Source organism: Falco peregrinus, chromosome 16, assembly GCF_023634155.1.
Source record: "Falco peregrinus isolate bFalPer1 chromosome 16, bFalPer1.pri, whole genome shotgun sequence".
Taxonomy (NCBI): Eukaryota; Metazoa; Chordata; class Aves; order Falconiformes; family Falconidae; genus Falco; species Falco peregrinus.
Window position 1 is genome coordinate 9,774,099 of NC_073736.1, and position 27,458 is coordinate 9,801,556.

At 42.7% G+C, this 27,458-nt stretch overlaps 1 long non-coding RNA gene and 1 pseudogene across 1 annotated transcript; both read right to left on the reverse strand.

Moving 5' to 3' along the window:
• Positions 1–27,458, reverse strand: part of LOC114013174 (ankyrin repeat domain-containing protein 26-like) — a 60,769-nt pseudogene that overhangs the window by 11,401 nt on the left and 21,910 nt on the right.
• On the reverse strand, positions 12,387–15,473 carry LOC129785758 (uncharacterized). Its single transcript, XR_008749959.1, has 3 exons — positions 15,359–15,473; positions 12,991–13,174; positions 12,387–12,535 (listed from the first exon to the last, which is right to left on the reverse strand). It is a non-coding gene; the product is annotated as an uncharacterized LOC129785758 (long non-coding RNA).

Genomic DNA, 27,458 nt, shown 5'->3' on the forward strand with positions numbered 1-27,458 from the left:
CATCTTGCCCAACCATATTCCCTTCTCCCACTGCCCTTCAGGAAAAACAGAAGTACAGTGTAATACATGGAATCAGGCACCACCCCCCGCCCCTAAAAATGACAACCAAAACAAAAGTATGTAACAGACACACATAAGAAATTAACTTACCTGCAAAATCAGATTGAGTTCTTGAAGTTTTTGTCTTATTTCTCGTGCAGCTCGTTCTTCCACCTCTCTTTTGTATAGTTCTATTTGGCTGCGATCCACCATGTTAAGTTTCCATATGGTGTTTGAGATTAGCCACCTCTTCTTTCAGCTGGCTTTTGCTCTTATCCAGTTTTTTATGTTTCCCACGCATGGTGGACAACTCCTCTCGCAAATCATGATTTTGTGCTTCTAGCTGCATGCCTTTTTAGACTCTATCTCCAGCTGCTGGGAAAGTTCATCAACCTGTAGACAGGAAAGGGGAAAAAAACAGGGAACTCAGAGGGATCTAAAATTAGTCAAATCTGTGAAAATTGGTAAAGGAGTTGGCCATCAAGACTATTTATCATCTGCCGATTCAGTGTTAAAACAAAAGTGAAACCAGGCTCTTCTTTTAAAACAAGAACAGCTTTCACATAATTTCTGACAGCATTCCTCAGGTTCCCATCCTTCCTCAGTTCTGCAGTGGGTCACAGACCAAGAGGTACCAAACCAGCGGCATTACACCCGCAAGGCTAGGCTGAAAAGCACTAGGGCTATTCTTCTGCGAGATGTTCATACGATCATAGGAAATCAAACACACCCATACCCAGTTACATCACAGCCACATTCTGGTTTCATCAGAAAAAGAACCATGCGTCACGCTTCAGAGGAATTGTCACATGCTGTCACACGGTCAAAGCTTTGTCACAGAACTGACAAGGCAAGAAACGGATACCCTTTTCTTCCATTACGCTAAAAGATCTGGAAGTAGTAGTTCAGAACACCGCTTTTGCAGCAGTGGTGGCAGAAGACAGTCTCTTTAGGTCAAAGCTACAGTTTGTTTTCAAAAGATTTCCAGGAAATATCAGACTTCCCATAGGTCCCAATGGTCAACTACAGCTCTATCCCCTTCTTTCCCCCTCCAGAAACATCCATTGCCTATACTTATTAACCATAAAACATGATATCCCATCATCTTTTATTTTTAAAAAAGTGGGGGAAACCACCAGAGTCAACACTTGAAAGTCTCTAAGATACGTAGAAACGTTACACTTATTTAAAATTGCCCAAACGTAATTCCATTCCCTGTCATTCAAAATAACTCTTCCAACAGGAACACAAATATGCTGCTAACCTGTGAACTAAAAATGAGCCACTGTCAAGGCAGTTGACTCGTTCTACAATAATATCTTCTAAAAAGGAGCATAACTTTGAAACACAGCTATCTCAGTAATGAGCGGAGAAGCAGCTAAAAGGTTACATGCTACCGAACAGCCAGAGCAACCTCAAAAGCATTTGTGGGTCTCCAAGACCAGGAAAGACGGACTGAGTCAGCTACTAGTAAGCAACAAGTTACAGGGTTTTTTCCGCATCACCTCACACTGCATTGTGCCCTGGGAAGCAAAGACACCATTCCAAAAAGCAAACCCCCAACTGCCTCCTGCTCAACTCGTGCCTGAGACAGGCTTCAGGGGGTGACCTTGGGCAAGGCCAACTGCACAGAGCTGTTCCGAGTGATGGTGGCGTTACTCCCCTCTCTTCCGAGAGGGAGTGCATCCGTCGGAGCCCGACGATGCTGCCACGGCCGCAAGCTGCAGCCAGGCCTGGGCTGGGCCTTCACTGCTCTCAGCCCTGCCCCTCACCCATGGACGTGACGGCCCAGTAGGACTGCAGACCTGCCCATCCCTATGGACCAGCCTGGTGATCTGCACTCTTGGAGCACTCTGCTTACTGTCCCCAGAACTGTCCCCAGAACTCTTCTGCTCTTCTTGGTGAGGGCCTGTGGGGCTGATCCCTGGCCTGTGTGGTCACAGACCCTGCCAGCCTTGCTGTGGCTCTTGCTTTGCCCTTCCTCTGCAGGACAGCCTACCCCTGATGTGCCCTCGCAGATACTGCTGTGTACGTAACACTTCCATCTTTACCCCTAAGAGCTACATCAGTATTACAGTCGCCTACTACTGTAACAGTAGAAGGAACATCAAAAAAAAGTCAAATCAATTCCAAAATACAGTCAAGAAAAGAAAGTCAACAATATGAAAAGAAGTATAAAGAAAGAACAAAGGTTTCACAAGAAAAAACACCACAATAACCCAAACAAAGCAAAGCTCACCTTTGTTCTTAATCTGCCAACTTCATTGACCATTTCAGAATACCTGTTCTTCACTTCTCCCTGCAAATTAAGCCGAGACAGTCCCCCTCTCTCCTCATACACCCTTAGTTCCTTCGTAGCTCTGCTCAGCAGCCTCTTCAACCTGCACAGCAAACTAGTCATGAAAACAATGAAGCAAAGGAACAAAACTGGACTTTTTCACATACTCTCATGTAAACAGCACAGACACAGCTTGCTTTATCTTTAACGTACTTGACACACCAGGAATTACCAGGAAAAACCAGTATTCCTGTGCCACATACGCTTGGAGAGTCCAGATTTCACCTGAAAAGAGGAATGAAAGACTCCCTTTTTCCCAGGAGAACTGCAGGGCAACCTGCACCTGCAGTTGTTTTGGCAGCTATTGAAAACTAGGGGCTGGTGTACAGAAGTACCTTGCAAGAACTAACACGAGGCTGGCATCTGCTCACAGTTAGGTACACCTATTTTTACACTAAAGTTTAATAAAACATGACTTCTGTGCAGGGATACCTCTTCACTACGCTAAAAAGCCGTACCTCTTACAGTCTTTCTGCAGCGGAGGTTTATCTTCTTTTCTTGGGCCAGACGTAGTTCAACTGGGCGTTTCAACTCTACCAGCTTCTTCACTTCCTTTCTTTCACTCTCGCACTTTCAAAAGAGAAAAGAAAGATGTATCACACAAACAGAGCACAGGAAAAATACCTACGTACAGTCTGTGCATCTAGCGCTCTCCACAGAGAAGCTGCCGGACGTCTCTATCTGTTAGCCACGTCCCACAGAATGCCATGGGACGGAATTCCTGAGGATATTCCATACATCACTTCAGGTTTCACATCAAACAGACCAATATGTAACTACAGAAACAGATGCCCTCGCTGAAGCAAAGGCCATCCTCTTCTAGACATAACAGGTGGAAAAGATGCTGGAGAACACTTTTGGCAGTGCCTCTGCTCATAGTAGGGATTACTGCGGCGAATGAAGCGACGGGACGCAGCTTGCTGCAAGCAAATGTCAATTTATGGTACAGAAGCACGCGTTTTTATACACTTTCAGAAGCTGCGCGTTTTAAACAGATTGGTTCTTGAAGCTAAGCCTTGCATACTAGGCAACCCCTGATTGGTGGTTAACTACCAGCAATTAACAGCAAGGTGTTGCCTTTCCTTGGCGCCATCCTTGGCGCCATCCGTCTCCCACTCCCCTGTGCTCTGCAAACATGCCCCATCATGTTAATAGTTGTCTAGACAAGCTCGAGCACATTCCCCTCAGCTAACTGATTGCCGCGCATGGTCCTAGTTTGCAGCCCGCTCCTGCATCTCCCCCTTCCTGTTGCACAAAAGAACCCCTGAAACCGAGCAAAAACAAGGCACAAGTAATAGAACAAATAAAAAACCAACTAAGACATATTATCAATGTCAAAATAACCCACTGTCTTTGTTCCGTACAGTTTTACAATTTCCCCTTTTTGTTTTTGAACAGCTAGTACCAGGTTTGCCATTGTAAGAAACTATGGACTAGGGTATTGTTTATTAAGATTGATGTTAAGCCCAATGTAAAGATTAGGCAACAAAAGATAAGATAACCGCCAGGTGTCCAGGATGCCGCTTGTGAAAGATAAGATAACCGCCAGGTGTCCAGGATGCCGCTTGTGCATATGAATGAAGGGTCAACACCTCCACTACTTCATGAACACGAAAGTAAAAAAAAAGGTATAAAAAGGGACTGTTTGAACTGCTCAGGACGGCAGTTGGCGGAGCGCAGACTCCCCTGTCGTCCAGCGCTGTTTTTGCTCATATTCTACTTGCTATAATTAATAAAAATTTTAATTGGATTATGATCTATTGTGGTCTCAATTTATAACACCATGTTCTGCAGGGCCCTTGCAAACATGACAGCAACGAAGGTAATAGTAAACAAACAATACTGCCAATTGAGTGAATGGATGCCAAAAAGGCTGAAATTTTCTCAGATTTTGATAAGATGTTGCTGCAATGGGGCGCCTAAAATCCATGCAGCACATACCATCAAAATCCTCACAGCCATGTCCTTGAACCAACAACAAAAAGCAGTGGCAATTTTGGCTCACATTCTTAACTGCCTACCAAACAAGGTGATTTAACTCTTGAATGCTTTCCCTGCTGTTACTCTGGATAAGAGAAGAACCACTGCGACACGTTCCCATCATAGCCTCCTACTCCATTAGCATCTACAGAGAGACAGTTATCGACAAAGTGTAAACAATATCAGCTTCTTTTGGATTAACATTATACATAGGTGGAAGGGCACACCAAACAAGAACTGCACCAGTCAAAAGGTTCGAAACATCCCATGCCTTCTCTGAACATACCTCTGGGGTCATTCCCTTCATTCCCTCTCTTTTTTATGCAAAGAGAAACACTTTTACCATAACAGAGAAGCCCCTATTTACATCTCTGAGCCCTGACACAAACCGCAGCTGTATGCTCCACCAGGCTCAGGGCAGGAATCATTCATGTAGTTACGTAGCTATATATCTCTACAAGCGTGCAGACACCTATTTTTCACTAGATAACCATGTTTATCTTTCCTAGTCTCCTTCACAATACCTAGCTGTTCTCTCATCTCTTGTTAGGTCAAATATTCTCCAGCTTCCTCTCCTATATCTCTCTTCAGACATTCTCTATCCTCCTCTTTTTTGATTGTTAATTGCGACAAGGCAAAGGTTGTGTGTAGCTGGGTGACCATGACCTGATTTATGTTACAATCAACTAAACACTGAATACAGGAAAAAAAAAAAAAAGGTATGGGAGACATAAGGCAAACATCAATAAGGTGGTTAAAGGTAATTATAATAAATCCTGTAATACTTTTGAGTCATGGCCCAAAGTTTCCCAGCCGTGAGAAGAGACCAAAGGCATCCCGCCCCTGGCTCTGTTGCAGATCTTTGTTTTAAGGCTTTTGAGTTTTGTATACTTTTGTAAATTAATTCACAGTGGTCACTCAGATTCACGTAACACATCCTATCAAAGTCTTCACACTTGTGTCCCTGTGCTAATAATAAAAATCAATAGCAACTCGGTTCTGTAGCAACATATGATGGACAGAATCAACATCTGTTAATAAGCCAGAAAAAAAAGAACAGTATTTGTAGTATTACTTTGTTTAGCAAGCTAGCAGCCTAATTTACTAACCAAGTTAAGAGCGTGTACTATTCTTACAGAAAAGATTAGAGAAGCAAAAGTCTGTTATGCTGCATTCCAGAACTCAGCCTGAGAATTACAGTCTGCTGTGAGTTCTGCGTTACAATCATTTGACACGTGTTGGGGTTGCGATTGTGAAAGTTGCCCATTTAGAATTTTCATTGACATTATCACAGCTCGTTGTTTTAAAAGCAACCCTTGAGCTTCCTGATGTTCGACTTGTTGCAAAATATTCTGAAGCCAATCAATCAAGTTAGTATTAAAGTTAGTGACTCTCTAGGACCCTGCAAGACTGTGGCAAGACTCCCCGCAGCCTGACTGCTTTAATAGCCATCTCATTCATTTGCAAACAGTTGTCCCTGGGATACCTTGCCTGAGTCACAGAATCGGCACAGTTAATTGCTCCAGCTAACTGCTCATAGTTAACAGCAATTCCCGGATTAAGGTTTTCAGTCAAGGCCACTACACATAGCTCACAAAAATCAGATAACCACATCATATACTGTATCAGTTAGTACCATACAAAGCAATGACTTCCAATCATGCAGTGTGAGTGTATAAGGCTCTGCCATCACTTCAAGAAGGGACATAGCAAATGTATTATGAATCCTCCCTTCCCACACTGCTTTGCTTAACCCTTTAACAGCCTCGTATTGCACAGGCTGCCACTCTGCAGGTTGATTTGTCTGACAAAATACTGAACATGCCCTAGCGACTCCCAAAACCCATCACTGAAGTGTTTCCCACTTGCATTCCTGCCACCAATCCCTCAGACTCCCTTTCATCCTCCCCAAAAATACAATCAATGCATCAGGAGAGACAAGGGGGTGGGGGAAAGGTCTAGCTCCTTTTCCAGATCTATAGGACCTGGATCAAAAGGTTTATCAGTGTCAATAAAATCATTGTCCGAGTTGTCCTGTTCCCGTGCTTGCTCCTGTGTTGTGAGGGTCGCTGCAACCAGTGACAGAAGCTTTGGGGGCAGAGGAGGTGTGGACAGAATCGCCATCGCTGACCGTGTCTTGAGAAGAGTTGCGCTGTCAGTGGAATTTACAGCTTCCTCTGGTTTAGCACCGTTAGTAGATTCGTCCACACTTGGCAAAGAGTAGTCAGAATTTGCCACCAAGATGCTAAATGCATTCCCGACATGGAGTTCCCCTCCGCGGCAGCATCATACAATTGGCTGCTGTATGTACACACTTTCATTCTTTCCAAGTCTCTAAAGTTTCTTGGCTGCTCACCTGTCTCGATGAATACAGGTGTTATCCTCGGGGTTTAGGTTGTCCGCCTGGTCCAGACAGCAAGACGATCGTTCAGCCAAGCCGTCTCCTCCGGAACGCAGCCCTCTTCCACGAGCTGTCTTTTTTCCGTCCTTATTCTTCCAAGGCTTCGGAACACCACCATAGGGGTCACCATTTGAGGAGACTGAGGCACGGACTCCCTGATCTGACTAGAAGACCCTTTATGAGTCCATATACGTCTCTTTCTGGGGACGAAGCCTGATTCCCCGTTACGGATTTCCCACAGCTCACCTCTCAACTCCGGAGGGATTTCAGGCCGGCTCCTGCTTCCTTTCAGCAGATCATTCAAAGTTCTGTGGGATTCGCTGCATGTCGCCCAGATAGGCGATTCGAGAGCCCTTCACATTAGATCCTTAGACGTATCACGTCGGGGTCACCAATTTGCAGCGAATGAAGAGACGGGACGCAGCTTGCTGCAAGCAAATGTCAATTTATTGTACAGAAGCACGCGTTTTTATGCACTTTCAGAAGCTGCGCATTTTAAACAGATTGGTTCTTGAAGCTAAGCCTTGCATACTAGGCAATCCCTGATTGGTGGTTAACTACCAGCAATTAACAGCAAGGTGTTACCTTTCCTTGGCGCCATCCTTGGCGCCATCCGTCTCCCACTCCCCTGTGCTCTGCAAACATGCCCCATCATGTTAATTGTTGTCTAGACAAGCTCGAGCACATTCCCCTCAGCTAACTGATTGCCACGCATGGTCCTAGTTTCCAGCCCGCTCCTGCAGATTATGTAGGTATGCACTTCATGGGAGAACATCGATCCATCCAAAGCTTTCATGGGATCTTCTACCAACCAGCAGGCAGGGGCTTGTGGAGGAATCTGATCTTTTGGAGTTCTTCAACATTTTATTCCCCTCGGCCATTACCTCCACCTCTTCTGTGTGGGCATTTACTTAGCCACATGCTGGTTTTCCTCCTCTTGCTCTTGGTGTTTTCTCTGCCACACCAGAGGAGAGCCGGCAGCTGTTTTGACTTTGTACTTCCATCTTCCCTCTACAGAAAAGGAGAAAAGGGGAAGGCTGTCCCTTGGCAACTGGCAGGCGCTGCTTGTTTCCCAAGCACTCGTTCATTTACCCAGCATTCCTTCAGTATGTTTTCCTGCAAGGCTTTTAAGCTCCCGCTACGCTGAAAACATACAGCAGCTCCTCCACACACGCACTGGAAACATCAAGCATTTTAAACCTGCCCAGAAACCAAGGGGTCAGAAGATGACCACACAAAATCCAAGGAAGAACTGGGAACTGTGGCCTTGCTCGATGTGCTCAGCTGATACCAAACCACACTGGGAACTCTTCCCAACAGAGCCACTACAGAACTTGCACAAAGATACCCATCTAGCTTTTATTGGCTTCCTCCATGACCCCCAAACGATAAGGTACTCGCAGCCTGAATGGCAGGGATAACAGAAAACAATGAGTATGTAAGAACCTGACCAGAAGGTGCATGGTTCTCCTGGGTATTGACTCGGTGCCCGGAGAATTTTCTGGGCTCACCTGTTGCAACAGTTCAGCCTTCTCCTCGTCCAGCTGAGCAACGCGCTCTTCAAGGTGGGATCTTGACTTCAAGTGCTCCTCCCACGTGCTGTGCAAGTCCTTGGATGTCAGAGCCAGCGTGTTCTGCTTCTGCATCTGTGAAAGCAACCGTGGCAGAAGAAAAAGTAAGGTGGCCGGAAAAGACAAGAGCGCAGGAGAATGCAGTAACTTACACAGAAACAGGCCTAACTCTCCTCCACCCATCCAAGACCTATGGCCAAGGTTGATGTGGAGTGTAAAACACACCTTAGGAACCATAACCAAGAACAGCAGCTGGAGCTGGTGGGAAGAAGGAATACTCCAGAAGCGACAGGATGAGGTTACAACTTTGGGGGATAAGATGACATGCACACACACACAGAATCACCCTACAGCTTTCCTGCAAAGCTCCTCTGGTTCCCTCTATACTTCAGTTTTCGTAAGAACACTGCAAAAGGTGGTGCAAAAGGACAACATTCGCTCCTACTTTCAACAGCTACACTCAGATTTATTCATATAGTTACAGACATTAAGTACCTTAGTTTTCAACTTTTTTTTCCGACTCCTTTTGCAAGCACAGCTTGTCTTCCTCCAGTCACTGTGGTAGCGCGTAGTAACTTCAAGCGAAGCTTCTGGCATAGATTGCTTTTTAAGTGCATCAGCAAGCTCCTGCTGCAGTTGTCCAAACATGCCCTAACGAAACAGTTAAATTAGCATGAAGAAAGTTCTAAGAACATGAAATACGCCTTTAACTTATTTTGTTATACAATTAGACCTGTCTAGATTGAACCCAAAAGTATGAAATTTTGCCTGCCACCAGCAGGCATCTGCACAGATGATGACCTCTCGTCATCTTTCTCAGCTGAGCACCTTTGACTATCAGCAGCTGTTCATGAGGATTTCTGTTTCCTAACACATAAAAAAGGCTCAGGTATTGTTCTTCCTTGAACAATACACAGGAACACACTGCAATCGGGTATTTTTTTCCTAACAAACCCCAAAGAAATCTGTTGTGATCTAAGAGCCACAGTTTGACTGCAAATATTACTCTGGTGACTGAAGGCAGGACTTTGTGTTAGATTGTTCTTTCTTCTGTTTCTTCACTATACAAATACAATTAAACGAATACAAATATCTGAAAGCTCCTTTGAGATACACTTTAAGGGTATGTTGAATCACATCCTCTTGTCTTCTTACTCAGCTCGTTTTAGAAGTACTGATAGATTAGGTTTACAAAAATCTGGATAGCTCATATATATATATATAGCTATATACATATACACACACACACTCTCTCACATGATCTTCAAAAGGAACCCATTATTTTGGCAGTAAGAATACAAAGCAAGTCACAGTTTACAATGATTGACAGTACTGCTGGAGCGTGGCTACACATCATAAAAGAGAAAGCTTAAGCTCACCATCTGACATGAACTTTGAGGAACAGGCAGGCCCCTCAGAACCCTCAAAACACATACAGAAATCAACAGCTGGACATTACTAATACTCTTCAATCTTGATAGCAGCTTACAGAGAACCTATTTTTTCCCCTCTATAGAAGCTTCATATAAATCTATCGCCAACCACTTCACTTCTCTGTATCTTCATTTCTCAGCCCTCGTGTATTGGATGGTTCCTCCTTTTATACCACTCTCATTCATGTCATCAGTGCAATACTTAGATCAAAACCATCAAATACTTAAGACTATTCTATAGGGCATAACATGGACTAAGGAAAATAGATGGAAAAAAGTTCTAGAGAAGAATCACCTTTCTTGATCAAAGCTTAGACTTGGATACCTTTTTTCTGTTCTCTGCTTAGATCTGAGGACTAATATCCCCGTTGCCAAAACTTTCCGCAATTCCGAGGGAAACATAACAAACCAGAACAAATCAGTATTCTTTGGTCCCGTGCATGTAACTTGCACCGGATACATTGTAGGAACAAACTAATTTCAAGAATGGACAAACTTTAAATTGTTCTTTCTACGCATATACTTTACCTGTCTTTCTACTACGTCAGTCTCATATTTAAAGACTTGTTCCCTTAAATCAGTACACTTGGCATCTAAATCCTTGTTTCGCTCTTCTATTAGATAAACTTGCTTTTCTGTATCAGCTCTAAGTTTGTTGAAAATGTCATTAAAACGGTCCTGCCCATAATCCACTATTTTTTCTTTCATGATCCTCTTGTTCTGCATCTCTTCCCATTGCTGATGGAGTAAAAAGGTTTTCACTCTGGAGCTGGGCCAATCGCTCCTGCAAGGACTCCTGTTTTATTACAAGTTTGCTTACTGGATCTTTCTCAAGTTGTCGAGCATGATCACATTCCTTTGCCCGACACTGCCTTGACTTAATCCTTTTTTGTCATTTCTAAAAGCAAAGCTTTTTCTCTGAGCATTTGCTTCAACTGGTGAAGCTCATTTTCTAGCCTATTAGCTTTGCTTTTAGCTTTACACAGCTGCAGAGACAAGCTCTTGTTGGTTTCTTGCACGTCAGAGAGGTCACGATGGAGCTCGACTTGCAAGCAAAGGCATTCATCACGTTCTCTGGGAAATCTTCGTTCAGCATTGCTTTTTGATGACAAATGAAGTTCAAGTTCTTGAACTGCAGTGTTCAGGGAGGAACGAAATGATTCAATTTCTGTCTCTAGTCTGTCCTTGCTTTTGTTTGTCTGCTCAAGTTTGGAAGTCAGCACTGCAGATTCTGTCTTTAGTAAGTCCAGCTCCGCGTTGAACTGAAAAAACATTTGTCTTAATGCTTCCTTGTTCAGTTTAAGTTCCTTTCTGAGAGCTTCATTTTTTTCTTTCAAGGTCTCATTTTCCTTTAAATATTTTCCTTGTTCCTCCTGGTGCCTAAGTCTTACTTGAGTGAGTTCTAGCCTTAGCACAGCAATCTCATCTTGTAGTAACTGATTCTTGTACAACAGATCCTGTTCTCTATCAGTGCTGGATTCCTGAATGACAGGGAAAATGAGTAAAGAGCCAATTGGGAAATGAATCTACAAAAAACCTGCAGCAATAAACTGCATTTTAACATTTCGAGTACTAAAGCATGACTTCAAAGATGAAGTTTCAGGCAATAAGCTACTCTGTGAACCCATGCACATGTACAATGTACGTACACAACGGAAGTGCAACATATCCTTAAAACCTAAATGAACATCCCAAATATACAGTTACGGTTTTTTCCCCCCTTAAACCAGCAACCAAAGCTTTTAAAATGACAGCGCCTTCTTGTATGTGCATGCCTTTATAATACTGCCTTTAAGGTTGAATTAATTGTGCTACAGATCTGGTAAAAACAAGGCTAGAAAGGGTATTTTCCTTCTCAAATGTCTTCTGAACACTTATCCTTTTGTATTACTGAAAGTTAGCTATAAAACTCAATCACCCCCGGAATGCAATAGTCCTGTATATTTCCTCTTTATTGTATGTATAACTTTTTTCCACTTGAACACATTCACCCTACATTTATTGGGCAGCACAGCCAAGAACAAAAAGGCTTCCAGGCACTGCACATTCTTTAGGAAATTCAGTAAACTCTTTTCAAGATCTTTTTTAATACAGTGTTTATGGTTGCTTTTTCTCCTCCAGTTACTCTAACTCTTACAGAGAGTTGATTCATTGCTGATATTCGATCATAAAGTTTTAGTATGTGAGGTGGAAAAGAAAGGCATACTTGAAGTAAGTTCAATAAGGGAATAACTAATTTAAAAAAAAAAAAAAAAAAGCAATGGAAACACAAACACTGTCAAACAATTTTCTTCCTGGTCAACCTTGCCATAGGTAGCTAGGTGTTTCATTGCTAGAAAGCCTAAAAAGTGATGACAAAATGTCTATGAAATGGAAAATAACAGATAGGTTAAGAAACGGTGTAAATAGTGTCTTCTATTAGTTTCCTACTTGCACAAGTAATTCAGGTACATACAGGAGTGATGCTGCTTTCCAGAACTTTTAGACATAAGAGAAAACAAGAAAGGTATTTACCCAGATAAACAGTAAACAAACCATCAAGAAACAGAAAAAGTTATGTAAAATTTATTATGACTTTAAAACAAACATGGTGAAATCTGACTTTTTAGAAAAAAAATCTGCTTACCTCTGATTTTTTTCCTATAGATCTTCTCGTCTCTTCTTCTAGTTCCCTTTGTCTCCCAAGGTGGTTGTTCAAAATTCCTTCTTGAAGGGCTCTGGCCCTCTTTTCCTGAGAGAGCTGTCTCTGTGTTTCATCACGTTCCTCTTCAACCTACAGTAATACAATAAAACTGCTTGCATCTTAAGAAAAAACAGAGCTAGCAATACATCTTCCCATTCTCCCTTGCATACTTGAAAACATTTTTGATTCCCCACCGTTATGATAATCCACCTATAAATAAATAAATTTAAATTTTCTTATGAAAATTTAAGAAGGCAAAATACAGGATGTTTTGTAGTAATTAAAAAAAAAGGTCAGGCTTTGCCTGAAATACAAATGAAACCTAAATTTTGAAAAAGGAAAAAAGGAATAATAAACTGCAAAGCAAAAAAAAAAAAAAGAACAGCCCAATTGTGAACCAACTGTACTCTACTGTTCTCAAAATTTGACAATTGTTATCCAACGCCTCTTCCGTGAGCAAAGCGCCTCCTTCTCTAGGCATACTGGAACACAATTGAAAAGAAGCAGAAAATAAGACAAAGAGTTTAATTCATTATTTAATATACCTGTTTCAAGAGCTTTCTCAGTGTTCTTAACTCCATTTCTAAATTCCTTGAGTGTAACTCAAGTTTCTGTTTCTCCTCCATTTCTTTACAATATTGATCTTCTTTCCTTTGCAGTTTTTCTCTCATTTTCTCACACAGCACTTCTACTCTGAGTCTCTTTGCCTCTTCTTGTTTCAAAGAACATCTGGGATTTAACAGAGTATTTGAGAAACAAAAGCACTGATATAAAAGTAGATGTTCCACATGATGAACTTGCAGAGACAACTCAAACCATAAAAAATGTTAAATGTTTTCAGAGTTCATATTTTTACTGTACTTTTTAACTTTTTAAAGAATTCTAACTTCATTCCATTGTGCGTGGTATCAGTTGTACAAGATACAGAAAAAAAACTTTGAGTGATTTATCAGTTATTTGTAAGTTTGTACAGGGAAACACACACCAGTGTGCACACTTCTATAATAAAATTAAAAAAACCCATCTTCATATTACAGCCATTTTGTTGAAAAAGGAGTTTGTTGTCTCATCAGATCAAAGCATCGCAAACTTTTACTATGGTTAGTATACATTTTCTTAGTATACTGAGCATTGCCTACATATTACGGATTCAGTGACCAGAAGCAATACTGGTGAATCAGCACGCCACTTATCTATGGCAGACCCAACAATTTTTCAGCAAGCCTTCTGTAAGTCTAAAACAACTGCTGACCACAGGCAGAACAAGCAGCTTCTGTTTACTCAAGAAGGATGTCAGTGTTCAAAACCAGATTCAGAAATGCATGGGGTTTAAGCTGAATACGATTAAGAACAGTTTTAAACCTCAGTTGGATCTACCTCTGGGAGAAACTACAGCAATTTCATTTTGAAGCTGATTTATAAGGAAAGCCTTATGGAAGGTCAGCTTCTTTACCAACTGAAACAATCAGCAATAAGCACTGACATGGTAAAAAACGGTCCATGGTGTGCCCGCGGTACCCAAACAAGAAAGCAGCTTTGTGTTTGATCATTATTTTGACTATTTTTTCCCATATACTTGCAACAGTGAACAAAAAAAAAGAAAAAAAATAAAATCAAGTGTCAACGTAAGGGAAGAACTGCCAATTGAAAGCCTGCTTTAGAAATTCTGCAAAACAAGAATCAACAACCACTAAAATTACTTGAAAGACTGACAGAAACATTTGTATTTGAATGGCGTATATTGCAAGGAAAAAGCTTTACATGTAATTCCTAGTGTAATTTCGCAAAAAGTGTAACTTTTGAAAGTAAAAATTTAACGCTGCTTGGAGAATTCACTTAGAATGAAAATACTACTTCTTTATACTTGACAGATGTTTGAGGATTTTGAACACCTGCTGAAGTCAAACCCAGGCCAAGCTGGGACCGGCCTCGTCTTCCTCGTACTCCCCTCCCCCGCGCTGGGAGGCCCAACTCCCCCAGGCCCAGCTCCCGCAGCCTCCCCTCACAGGGCTGGTGCTCCTGCCCCCGGGCCAGCCCGGCATCTCCCTGCCGACCTCACACGGGCTGGGCAAGATCTCCTGGGCTGGGCGGCCAAAAACCGGACCCCGGGCTCGAGACACAGCTCAGCAAGCCCTGAGGAGGGGTGGGCACTCCCTGCCCCCAGTGCCCTGGCACTGCTGCCCTCCCGACAGCCCAGGCCGCTGCGGGCCGCCCCAGCTGCCAGCTCACGGTGGCTCCTGCTGAGCTCGCTCTCTGCCTGGGCCGCCTGGCCCTGCTGGGCCAGCTCCCCAGCCACGCCATCCCACCGGGGATCACCACGAGGAGATCTCCCCTCCCAGGCCAGGGCTCTGCAGTTGTCCTTGCTCAACTGCCTACGGTGCCTGCTGGCCACCCCTGTCTGACGTGATGTCAACAGCGATGAGAAACCTCACACCTCCGGGTCTAGCTCAGGAGCGTGGGGAAAGGGGCAATCCCAAACTTGACCTTTCCAACAAACAAACAGGTAAGCAAACAAATGCTCTAAGCTCTGGTTTGACTTGCACTGGGTGGAGTTACCAGAAATCCTAGTATTATAGGCCAACTGAAGCTGCAAGGACAAAATGAAAAAAAAAAAAAACACCCAACCATCTCTCAAATCTCTCTTATAAATCTGATTTCCCCATACACACTCTCCTGCTCTTTTGTTGCTAGAAAACAAAGTTAGAACAACATCCAGAAGACTGTACATGGAGCTGGTATCCGGACGTTTTTCCCCTCTCACATTATGTACTTCATAGCATAACTGGCTCACGGGATTCAAAAAACCCAAACCCAAAAGACTGGAAACTTCTCATCCTGTTGCCTGCACCATCAGTGTCTTTCGGAACAAAACCACTGACAAGATAATACATTATCAGACCACAATTTACATACTTAAGGCTTTGGATATCACTTTTCCATTCTGCTTCTTGGTGAGCCAATACGAATTTCAAATCTTGAGTCTTCTCCGCTCTGAACTGTGACTCCTCCCTTTTATCTTCCAATTTCCTGGAGCAGATACCCACAGCGCAGTGCTGCGGAGGACACCGTGCCAGAGCAGGTGGATCTTTCCCGAAGGACCTGCGACCCAAGGAGGGCCCAGGCTGGAGGAGATTTTCCCCGAAGGACTGCAGCCTGGGGGAGGACTCACACTGGAGCAGAGAAAAGGGACGAGGAAGGAGCAGCAGAGAAACTGCTACGTCCCGACTGCCGACCGCAGCCTCCCCGCGCTGCCTGGGGAGGTGGCAGGGAAGGAGCGCGGCAGAGCTTGAGCAGGGGGGGTGCCGACGTGTCCTTCTCAGGTTTGGGGTCTTTGTTTCTCACTATCCAAATGTATTTTAATCGGTGGAGTCTGTTTTGCCAGTGACAGTCCCTGGGAAGTGACAGCCCTGCCTTCACACTGACCCACAAGCTTTTTCGCCCCGTTTTGTCAAGGACGGGCAGTGGCAGCACTGGGGGGGGAGTTTGGCCTTCGGCCAAGGTTAACACTTGCCTAATGAAATTTTAGCATAGTTTAAGAGCCCTAGTAAGTGATGCTTATGTTTATATAATGCCTTGTGCATATATGCAAGCATCTTATGACAGTTGAAATTTGTTATATATATATACTTATTATTCTTAAGCAAAGCCATTATTTTGCTGTACTCTTTGTCATTAGCTGTTGAGGGGGGTGCTGGCTGTGGCTGGGATAGTGTTAATTTTCTTCACAGTTGCTGGCACGGGGCCATGTTTTACAGTTGTGCCGCAAACAGGGTTGGTAGCACGGGGATGTGTTCGTTATGGCCCAGCAGCGCTCACACAGAGCCAAGGGCTTTTCTGCTCCTCACCCCACCCCACCAGCGAGCAGGCTGGGGGTACGCAAGGAGCCGGGCCGGGACACGGCTGGGACAGCTGACCCCAGCTGACCCAAGGGATGTGCCATGCCATGCGGCATCATGCTCAGCATATAAAGCTGGGGGAGGACGAAGGAAGGGAGGGACATCCAGAGTGATGGCACTTTGTCTTCCCAAGTATTTGTTATGCGTGACGGAGCCCTGCTGTCCTGGAGGTGGCTGAACACCCGCCTGCCCATGGGACTGGGACGTGCTGGATGAATTCCTTGCTTTGCTTTGCTTGCATGCATGGCTTTTGCTATTAAACTGTTTTCATGCCGACCCATGAGTTTTCTCACTTTTCCCTTTCCGATGCTCTCCCCCACCCCACTGGGGTGGAACAAGTGAGTGGCTGTGTGGTGCTTAGGTGTTTAGGTGTGGCTGGGCGCAAACCACATCAAGGGGATATAAAGAAGAAAAAGCTCTTGCTGACTTTTGATGACCGCATTAGAAGGAGCTGAACTGTACTTTGCAAGAAACTGCTTCTCCAGCTCTGACTAGACAGAGAACCAATGATAACGTAAGGCACATCGGCTGGTAATGCAGGCAACATCTCAGGTCAGGTGACAGTTTCACAGCTTTTGAGGGGGATCTCTAGTCACAAAGAGATACTATATCAAAATATGAAATTAAAATACTTAGGAGCGCATACAAAGAAATCATGTTTTAAGGGGAACTTGTAACAGCTGAAGACAGAGACTTGAAAACATACCCATATGAACCACACCAAGCTCTTCCAACAGCAGCATAGTCTCCTTGTAGGTTGAAGCTTCCAACCGGACATCCTCTGAAGTTGGGTCAGATGAGTGAGTTAAACCAGGGCCATCAGTTACTTCCATTTGTCTGCTGACCTACAAAAAATACAGTACTTTCTGTAATTCCACTGTCTAGTATTACAGACCATTACAAATGCATGAATGATTCATTCTCTCCTTCACAGCCCACAGATTTGTCTCAAATACAATAAAGCTGCATACCAGCAGCAATTTGTACATCTGGTTGATCACTACATAAACACTGCTCCCATCTACGTGATTAAAAGCTGATAGAGACTGTTTACCAAGAAACTAGTTTTACAGTACCTCGTTCCTTTCACTCCTGGGTGTTGCTGCAGGTCTAGAAAACAGAAATATATTTCAGTACTGAAATGCTTACTTTGCATTATGAATAATACCTACAGTAGCTTTGAAAACTTAATTGCAGAACTGAATTAAACTAAAATCTGGTATAGTAACTTTGCTAGATATAGTTCAAGACTGAAACAATTATTGTGTACTATTAATGTCTACTGGAAGGCTAATTTTTCCGCAAGATATTAAGCAAATAGTTGAAATAACTGTTCCCTAAACTTCACGCAAAGTGACAGAAATCTTACAGCTACAGACATGTAGCTGTACGGTTACGTGCATTCCCTGTTTAATACCAGGGGTTTAGCTCTCTTCAGTACCGAGAATCCTTCTCCTACAGGTCAAAGAACTGTAATTTTGGATTCTCTGGTGTCCTGGGTCTGGCTGGGATGCAGTTTATTTTCTTCACAGCAGCCCACACAGGGCTGAGTGTTAGATTTCTGACCAAAACAGTGTTGATAACACACCAGATTTTTAGCTAGGGCTGAACAGTGTCAACAACTTGCTCTTTCTCACTTTGCCACAACCCACACAAGTAAGTTCAGGGTGGGCAAGAAGTCAGGAGGGTACGCAGCTGCAAGAGAAAAGGTGGAGCGGGGAGCAGGGCAAAAAATCCTGAGATACCTGCAGTGAAAAAAACCTGAGATACCTCACCCGTTTTAAACACATGAAATACTTCTATGCCTGTGCACACACTCATGTAATTAATCAGAATTTGTGCACGTGACCTTATGGTTAACTTGGCCAGCATGCTCAAAGCACTCTAAACAAAAGCAAAGTGTTTGTCAACACAAAGTGCATCAGGTAGTGTGGTCACACGGAAGAACAAGAATCTTCATATGCATCAGGTTTACAAAAAACCTCAACACACAACAAAAACCCAAACTTGCCTCTAGCTCTCAGGCCAATTTTTATCATTAAGTAAGTATTATTTTCAACATTCCTTATATGCATACCTTCCTTCATCCTCAGATGTTTCACTGGAAGTGCTATCATCCGGAACTTGACCATGATTGCACTGGAAGAGCTCATCTGCTGATGAGCCCTCTGCTTTGAAGGCTGTCTTTTACCTTTCTTTGCAACTTTGGCATTCAGGGCAATTTTACTGCATTACACAGAAAGAAAGTAAGAAATCACCAAGTGACTAGGTTTATAAAAAATATTTCTGTGAAACAGACATACTTAAGATGATGTTCAGAAAAAACGGAGACAAAAAATATCTATGATAAAATCACAGACTTGACTGTAAAGATCGTGGAATACGCCCAAGTATTTAAAACCCTTCCCCTAGGAGTGAGGGGGACACGTGGAATCTGAGCTAGATCCAGGTTAAGCTGGACTATATCCAATAGCCACGTTACAGAAAGCATCTAGAGCAGAGATTCCTTTGAAGGACAGACAGAAAAAACTCCTGCTTAGGTCTGCATAAAAATACGTGTGCCTTCTTTAGACTTTTGAGATTGGTTTGGTAATATCATCTTTTCCCCTCTCCTGACAAAGGGCATATTAACTTAATGAAAAGGAAAACACCAACTGCACGGAGATCACTAAAATCACCTAGAAAAGGGAGTAGTAGCAAACCCCAAGTTCCTACTTTTCTTTTCTAGGTGGCCATTTCCCACAAAAATAACTGTTTTTTCCAGTGTTCAGTTCTGGTTTTGAAGATGCATTTTGCCTCAGTATTGACAAGGAAAACACAGCAATTTGATTGGTTTTGGGTTTTTTTTTTCCCTTTTCTTTTTTGTAGAGCAGGCAATAAATTTGAATATTGTGAGTGTCGTGTTTTCTAAAAAGACATTTTCTTCACTTTTTGAGAAGCAGTGGACTACTCATTATGGCTTTCACCACTGAGGAAACTACTTCAACTACTACAATATTAGAAAACCTAAGACACTTACATAGTACTACAAATAGGAATTAGAGATTATTTCCTTAGCTTACCATTTCATTGGCATTTTAATCAATTTTGAGCTCTCCTCAGATGAAAAACTTTTTGTCTTTTTCTTCTATCGTGTTTTCATTCTCCATTTTCAAACAGTCATTCTTCCTTACAGTAATCTTTTGTTTCATTTGCCAGTTAGTGATGTCGTGTGATGGTATATTTAATTTACCAAGACATTCCTGTTTTGCCACCGCCTGCACTTTTGAAATTCTTCGTTTGCGTTTTTCCTTCTCAACCTATAAAAACAAAGTTAAGCTTCATGTATTTCTTAGTATTTCTAAAAGAAACACCACATCCAAGATTGATTAATTCAGGGTTTACCCCTGAAATAATATAAAATTAGAGAAGCATTTTCACAAAATTACACTACAAAGCGTATTATGTCATTGAAAGTACTTTGAATTCACTCATGATTAAAGATAACAAGAATACGGCCCTTAGAAAGAAAACAATAGTGTATCTTAAAACATGAGAACAACAAAAAAGTGAAAGCATTACCGATGGACAAAGAGTTAGGAGGACTGCACAATGTCAGTTGTAACACCACCAGAAAAGAATATCAAGTGGAACTGTGCTGGGCTACTGCTCCCTGAACAAGGGGAGGAAAAAAAAAAAAAGATCCCAAACCCACAAACACAACTGGTTTCACAGGGAAGACAAATTTTAGTGAAAGGCAATGAAGACACACCACGCAGATAGCACAGCACATGAATTATTAGTCAAGGCCCTGTTCAGAAGCTATTTTCATTCTTTGATTCAGAATCAGAACCGATAGAATTGTATGGATTTCTTTTTAAGGCAATGAAGTGATAACTACTTGCACTGGAATCAAGTGCCACCTACTGTTACACTCGAGCAATACTACATTCCGTTTTCCAAAAATGGGGAAAAAGACAACTCTCCACTGCTCTCTTTGTTCACAAGTAACATATTTCCATTAGAACAAAACCCAATTTGTAGGAAGCATCTTCCTTTAATGATGAATAGCTAAAGTGAACAGGACCGTTGATCCGGAGTGAGATTAAAGAGTAGCAGGTGAACCACCTCTTCTGGCAGCTGTACCTTCTCTTTCTCCAAAGCCAGGAATACTATTTGCAGCATTCCTACCTTACCCTTAAATCTTCCTGTATCTTGTTGTAGTTCTTCATCAAGATTCCTTTTCAGCATGGCGTATGATTGCTGAGCATTTGCAAAAAGACCTTCCATTTCTGTTTCTCCTATTTTGTTGATAAAGCTGTCCCTGGGAAAATCATCACTAAATCTAGAGTCTTTTCCAAGTTCCCTCTCTGTTACAAAAAGTGCATTTTCACCACGTCTAGAAACTGTCTTATTGTAGGAATAATATTAGAAATGTCATCCAAAAGACTGGGTTTTAAGCTGTATCTCAGGGAGTACTCAGGACCTCCCACTACGTTTCTACTACTTCCATTTGCTAGAGGCACCTTTGTATCACTGATATTGTTTGTGCAATCTTCTTCATCTGTACTCCAGGTATCTTCCATGTTTGCATTTCAGTTATCTTGATCAGAAAGGACACCAAGACTCGGATTACAGTTTCCATTTTGGGTACTTTTCCACCTAGCATAAGTTTAATGTCTCCAAATTCACCTTTACTTTCTAAGCTGTTACTTGATTCTGTTGCATGAGACGAAACAACATGAGAACTCTTCAGCTCAGCACTGAAGCCATCTTCTGACATTTCTTCCACAAGGAGTTTTCCCAGTTTCATTAATTTCACCAAGCAGCTGCTTTAGTTCTGCTGTAACGTTTTTAAAACTTGTTTTCAATTCCCTCTTCTCATTTTCAACCCACAATCTTGCATCTCTTTCTTTCCAAGGTTTTGGACTTAGAACTGCTTGTCAGCACTGTGCAATTCCTCATTTTCTGCTGTGAAATTTCTGATGTGAAATTTCTGCCTTATCAGTGTGATTTTCATGTGCTGTTTTTTGTATCAAGTTGATAGTTTCTAAAATACATTTATCCTTAAGTAAACAGGTACAGACAGAAAGATTATCAAGAAAAAAACATTACAGTTGATCTATGCAATTACTGTTGCAAACTCATCCTATAATAGAAATAAGGCATTTTGAAAGCCATTTTCATAAGAAAAATCAAGGGATACTAAATGAAAGGTTCACTGCACACCATCTTCTTAACAAGAGAAGGACTCAGAGACAGCAGTTTCTTGGGTTAGGTTTGCCTAGGCATTAGGGTTGCTTTTACCTTTTAGCCTGCTTGCTTTCTGTAACTGCCAGCGCTTGTCACAGAGCATGTTTATTTTTCATGTTTTATTGCTTTAATACCACTTTTCATTAAACTGCCAACATTTTCTCACCCACCCTCCTCCCTCCATCTCGCTCTACCATCTGGCATTGTATAGTCCCCGGCCACCTAAGCTAACCCAACGGGAACGAACATGACAAGCTTCTTACCGTTCACCACACAGAGAACTGGCTAAGGGAGGATTATTTCTTCACCCAAGCTTCAGAAATAATAAATTCCACTCCAAGATGCAAAGGAAAGGATTTATTAGGGAAACCTGCCTGCTCCTGCCCTCATCCCAGGAATCAGGAACCCAAGCTTGCAGGAAAACCGCACCATGCCTTAACCCTACCCAGCCCCCTCAAGCCCCTGTCCCCACGCTCTGTTTCTCAACAGCTCCGACTGCTTCTGCCCCGTGTCACAGTCCTGCCCACACGCCTCCTCGGCTCGTGGTGCCTTCTGAACAGGGCCTGCAGCCTTGGTGTCCCAGCGGGCTGAGACCGTCACGCTCCTCGCGCTCCTCTCGTCAGCCAGGCCCTGTTCTCCCACGGCAAAGACCCCTCCGCTCACAAGAGGGAAGGAGCACCTCAGCCAGCCACCACCTGTCTCACCCTCCCCCTTCCCAAGCTCACTGGCCAACTACTACCACCTTGCAACAGGCTTAAGTCCTGCGCTTTGCCTCCTAGAATTAGGCACGTCCCTCTCTCGTGATGCCCGGCTGTGGGGTGGAAATCATTTGCTACGCTGTCCCTTCGGGTGCTCCAGAGGACGCCAGACCCCGCTGTGCAGCCCTGCCCCGCACGCCCAACACAAGCAGGACGCCTGCCTTATTCCCCTCTAGGATACCCTCTGAGAAAACCCTTTTCAAACACTTCACGTGGCCAAACAAGAGCGTATTTTGCAGAGGCTGGGGAAGCATCAGAAAGGTCGCGATATTTCAAGGTGTTCTCTTTGACCTTTGGCTTACAAAGAGGAAGACCAGCATGTTTCATCAAACAGATCAGCCTATTACAGACAAATCTCCCTCTTCACTTGAATGTGCATTTTGCCTGTGCAAAAAGCCCCGCATTTGGCCGCACTGTTTCTCAGCATTGCACAAGAGGAAAAACACCCCTCAAAATTTAAGCAAACCAACTGAAAACAAATCAGTGTAACAGCAAGCATCCGACATAGTGACAAGGATTTTACCCCACCACAAGACGACTGTATCCAACTTTCCTTCAGACTGTAACACAGCCTTCACCTACAGGACTCTCTCTTCAGCATTATTCACTGACTGGTAAGTTTTCTTTACCTTAGTGTATAATACAACTTACTGAATCAGACTGTAATCCAAAATATTTGGGCTTACATACCTGCACCCCATAATACTCAATGGCATCCTTCACGTCTTTTTCAGCTGATGATGACATATGAAAGGTAGATCCCGAGTTCTCACCTGTGTTGCGACGGAGGGAAGACACAGTTACTCAATATGAGTGGTCAGCAGACTTCATTTATTGTGCCTTACAGCCATCTTTTATACCTTATTATAATTAGCTCATACATATTACAAAAGTTAAGCTCATTATTGGTTAGTTGCCTAAATACCAAGCCCGCCCCTAGTTTCTCTTCTGTAGTTATCTGTAACATTCTTTTCCCACCGCGATCTTCCTGTTATTGTGTAACAAGGACAGCCAAGGACAGTGTATTTTTGCTTTACTTCAGATAAGCTGAGAGGGATGTGCATTTCTGTCCAGCCAGCTGGACGTCTATGTGACCCTTTTCAGCTAGCCAGTTATCCACACACCTGCAGTGAAAAACCACACATTTTTATAACCAGCATGACTTAATACTACTTATTTACACCTAGAGTGCATCTTGAATCATCCTACTTGTGACAAAAATCTTAACACAAAATAAAACATCCCCTCAAATTTGTGCACTCCGAGAGAAAATTATCATAATACAGATTTAAGATGCATCTGGGTGAATTCCTTTCTTCCAGGGTTCTACTTTTTAATATATAAGGGAAATTTGCTGAAAATCATTATATACGGTCACAAAGAGGCCATTCCTGTTTCTTAAACATGCACAATGTCTCTCTCTCATACGTAGATATACACCTCTGTATCTCTGACACACTGTGCGCCACACAGTATTCCTCCAGCAATTTCAGTTTCCCTATGTGTTGTGCACAGAAAATCATGAACAACAAAGTCACAGGCTTGAAATCTTGAAGACCCCAGCTTTATTCCTTGCACGACACAAATCTGTCTCTAGACATGGATCTAGACAGAGTATTTCAGTCAGACTGGTGCCCCATCTGTTCCAGAAGACATGGACGGGCCACTGAATGAAAGACAGGCTTGTGAAATGTGGAGAAATAACCCATGATCCGGATGTTTTTACTGTTGAAAACTGGACTCCATCCTTTCCTCTCTCAGAATTTCTGCATAATACTGGACAGGTCACAAACTCCTCGGAAGCAGTCACTCACTCAGTCTGGGCTCCCCATTATGGGGTGCCTACCTTGAATCCCTGTTATATCTGAGAACTAGACTCCAGATAGTTCCAGACACAATTTAGAAGCAGCAACTCATTGTATTGTTTGTGGGAAGGCACACTGAACATTTTGAAGGAACAAGTATTCAGAAAGAAACAAGTCCCAGCAGGTCAAGTGTGGCATCTAAAACCAGAGATGGATTCTTTTCACCTCAATCACTTAATCTCCTTTCCTGCTCCATAATCCTATGGCTTCTACCTAATAGCCTTTCAATACACAAAGCTTCGCTGCTGGAGAGGGACACAACATTCTTCCCACAAGAAAAGCGAGCAAGACAGGAAGAACATAAGATAAAATCATAAAAATACAAAAGGGTCCACTATTTATGAGTCACAGGGCCAACCTCACTCTTGGCATTTTCTCCTGTAGGTGACTCCTTTTACAAACTTTCATTGCCTACGTGCTACTCCTAGAAGCCTCTCCACCCAAGTACAGCAGCGGGTGGTCAGTCAGTCAGACAGACGGGGCTGCTCCTACTCTGCTTCCATGAAGGTACGTTTACCAGATTTCTTCTGTCACTTCACCAATGTTCATTCAGGTCACAAACAGCAAAATGCAGGCAGCTTCCTACCATACAATATGATATGCGTCATCACCCCCATCACGTAACATGGGCACCACAATTTTGCTTAGAAGATAGACTTCGACATTTTGTGGATGCAGGAGAGCTGTGACACCTCTCCTGTCTGCACAACACAGACTGAATAAGCTTTTCTGGTCAACTGTATCTGCCTGAAAACTGGATAAAAGCAGACCTGCGAGCACCCAGAGTTTTGTACTGCCCTTCTAAGGATGCAAGTCACATTCTCTGTTCAGAGTACGTAGGTGTCTTCGTCTTTTGGATTCTGTTTCAGAGTGCAGTCACTTTAAAATTAGGTGCCATGCTGCTAGAATGAAAAGCAACCCTAACTCCTGTTCAGCCTTGCCCATCACGGTCAACAGGAAAGATTTCAGCAGCAGCTATTTGAGTCTGAAGTCTCCCTTTTTAGATAAGATTTTAATAACATTGGAGCCCCTAAGAATCCTTTTCCATAGGGTTTAATCAATCTTGACATTTCTGTATGATAGGTACAGAACAAGGAAGAAGCAGGAAAGACGAAAGGCTACAGTGTTCTTCTACCTGCAAAATTCCAGTTCTCATCGTGTCAGTAACTCTAGTCAGTAATTATTTTTCCAACCACTGGAAAAATAACTCAAAAAACATCAACTAAAAAGTTAAGGACTTCTCCCACTAGCTGTTGCAAGTAAAATTTCTTCTTTTCTTGGAGCAGTAATTCATGAGTCTATTTTCTGTGTTATTGGCTTCTGTCAACACTGTGAAAGAGGATGACTCCTCATTGTCAAGAGTTCTTCACTTTTAGCACAGGGATAAATTCTTAGTTAAAACACTGGTAGAACCCTACTCCAAGGCTTCTGAAGAGCCCGTCATTCAAAAAAATGTATATAAAAAATTCACAGGGTAAACCAGATTCCAGTATTTTTGCCTGTCATTCCCCCACCTTTTACTCTGTCTGCTCTCTAGCTAGCATTGAAAGATGACTTCTAGTCATCGCCGTTCTTTCCACTTAGTCTTTACCTCTCCACTCTGTTCTGAGACTTCCCTCTTCATAAATTGTACATAATGTACATAACGACTTTTTGCAGATTACAGTGGACAGCAGCTACTTTGCTATACAGAAAACATGAGAACACTGCTATTTTATTTTGACTCAAAAATAATTTTAAGAATGTATTACTATGAGTCAGTAACAAAGTAAATAGAATAGGAAATTCCATCTCTCATTGGATATTTAATTATGCAAGATACTGTACCTGTTCTCCAGATTTATGAAATCAAGCTGTCAAGGATGGCACTCAACCCCTTTAGAGTCAGAAATATTTGTGCTGCAGGAATGATGATGCTTTGCTGAAGCAATCTAAATTGCTTAAACCCCAATCCAAACATAAAATGTTTGAAAGAAAGAAATTTTTACATCTACTTCTTAGCACCTGACCTTCAAGATAACATACGGGTAAAAACCAGCATGACGCAAATGAATAAAGCCACACAGGAAAAACAGCTGACATGAAACGAGCCATGAAAAGGCAACCTTTCCTTTCCGCGTTTGTAAAATTGTAACGTACTGGTCCATTATGGGGCTACACTCCACATTACTGTGGAATACAGACATAACCAAAACTCACGTTTTAACTGAACAACCTCTAACAATATCTGTGTGTCTTACCAGAACACTGTCACTGCAAAATAAAGGGCAAAAGGGGACCTGTTGCTTACCCATTGCAAACACATGAAAGGGAGAAGAGCGAGAGGAGAAGGAGGGAGATACTTCTAGAGAGAAGCTGCATCTCTATTATTGTCAAAAAGAACAACAGTACTTTTTTTTTTTTTCTTCCCCTAAAGTGAAGACGCCAAAGAACTTGGAACTATTTGTATTCTATACTTAGAAGTTACAAGTCCACTTACTTGTCTACATATCTGTTCACCTCTCTCTGGTTTATATTGTCAGTAGCCAATTGTAGAAACTCTAAAACCTGAGTGGCAAATTGTTTCTCATCTGATTAACAAGTGTGATTAATACAAAATACAACACAAATTATCAAATATGCAAATTAAAAAACATTAGAACAAAGACATTAAAACCCCATTAAGGTTACATATCCTCTCTCCAATACATAGCGAACCAGCTAGCCGCTTCAACTTTAGCCTTGTTTCCGAAGAAAAGAGAATTCCTGAAACACGCTGACACTAATTTCCTCCCATCTTGTCTCTCTTCCTCACTTCCTTCCCCTGCCTCTGAGCCTGCTGGTCATTTTCCATGAAACAAGAGAGGGAAGCCTCAGAGGAACGTGTTTGTACATGTTTCAAAACAACAGCCAGACAGGTAGAGATAAAGCCAGGCAAGTAATAATTCCTGAAAACTACAGCTACGGCACGAGCCCAAGAATTACCCTTTGTGGCTCACCTGCAGCTCCTGGACAGCCTAGCCTACAGATCCCTAGCCTGGAATCAGCCACAGCACATGCTCAGAGACCCAGGAAAGTCAGGAAGGGGGGGTTTGAGAAAGTGAAAGAGAAGCAAACTTCAGGACTGCCTGAAAAGGGGAAATGACACCAAGTACGGTGTAGGAAGCGTACATCATGGAAGGGTATGGACAGTGCTGAACAGCAGACTAGAGGAGGGAGCAAGCACATACACAGAGGTATATTTCAGTAGATCTTCTGCTCCCGGGATGCCTTGCTAGAGCCA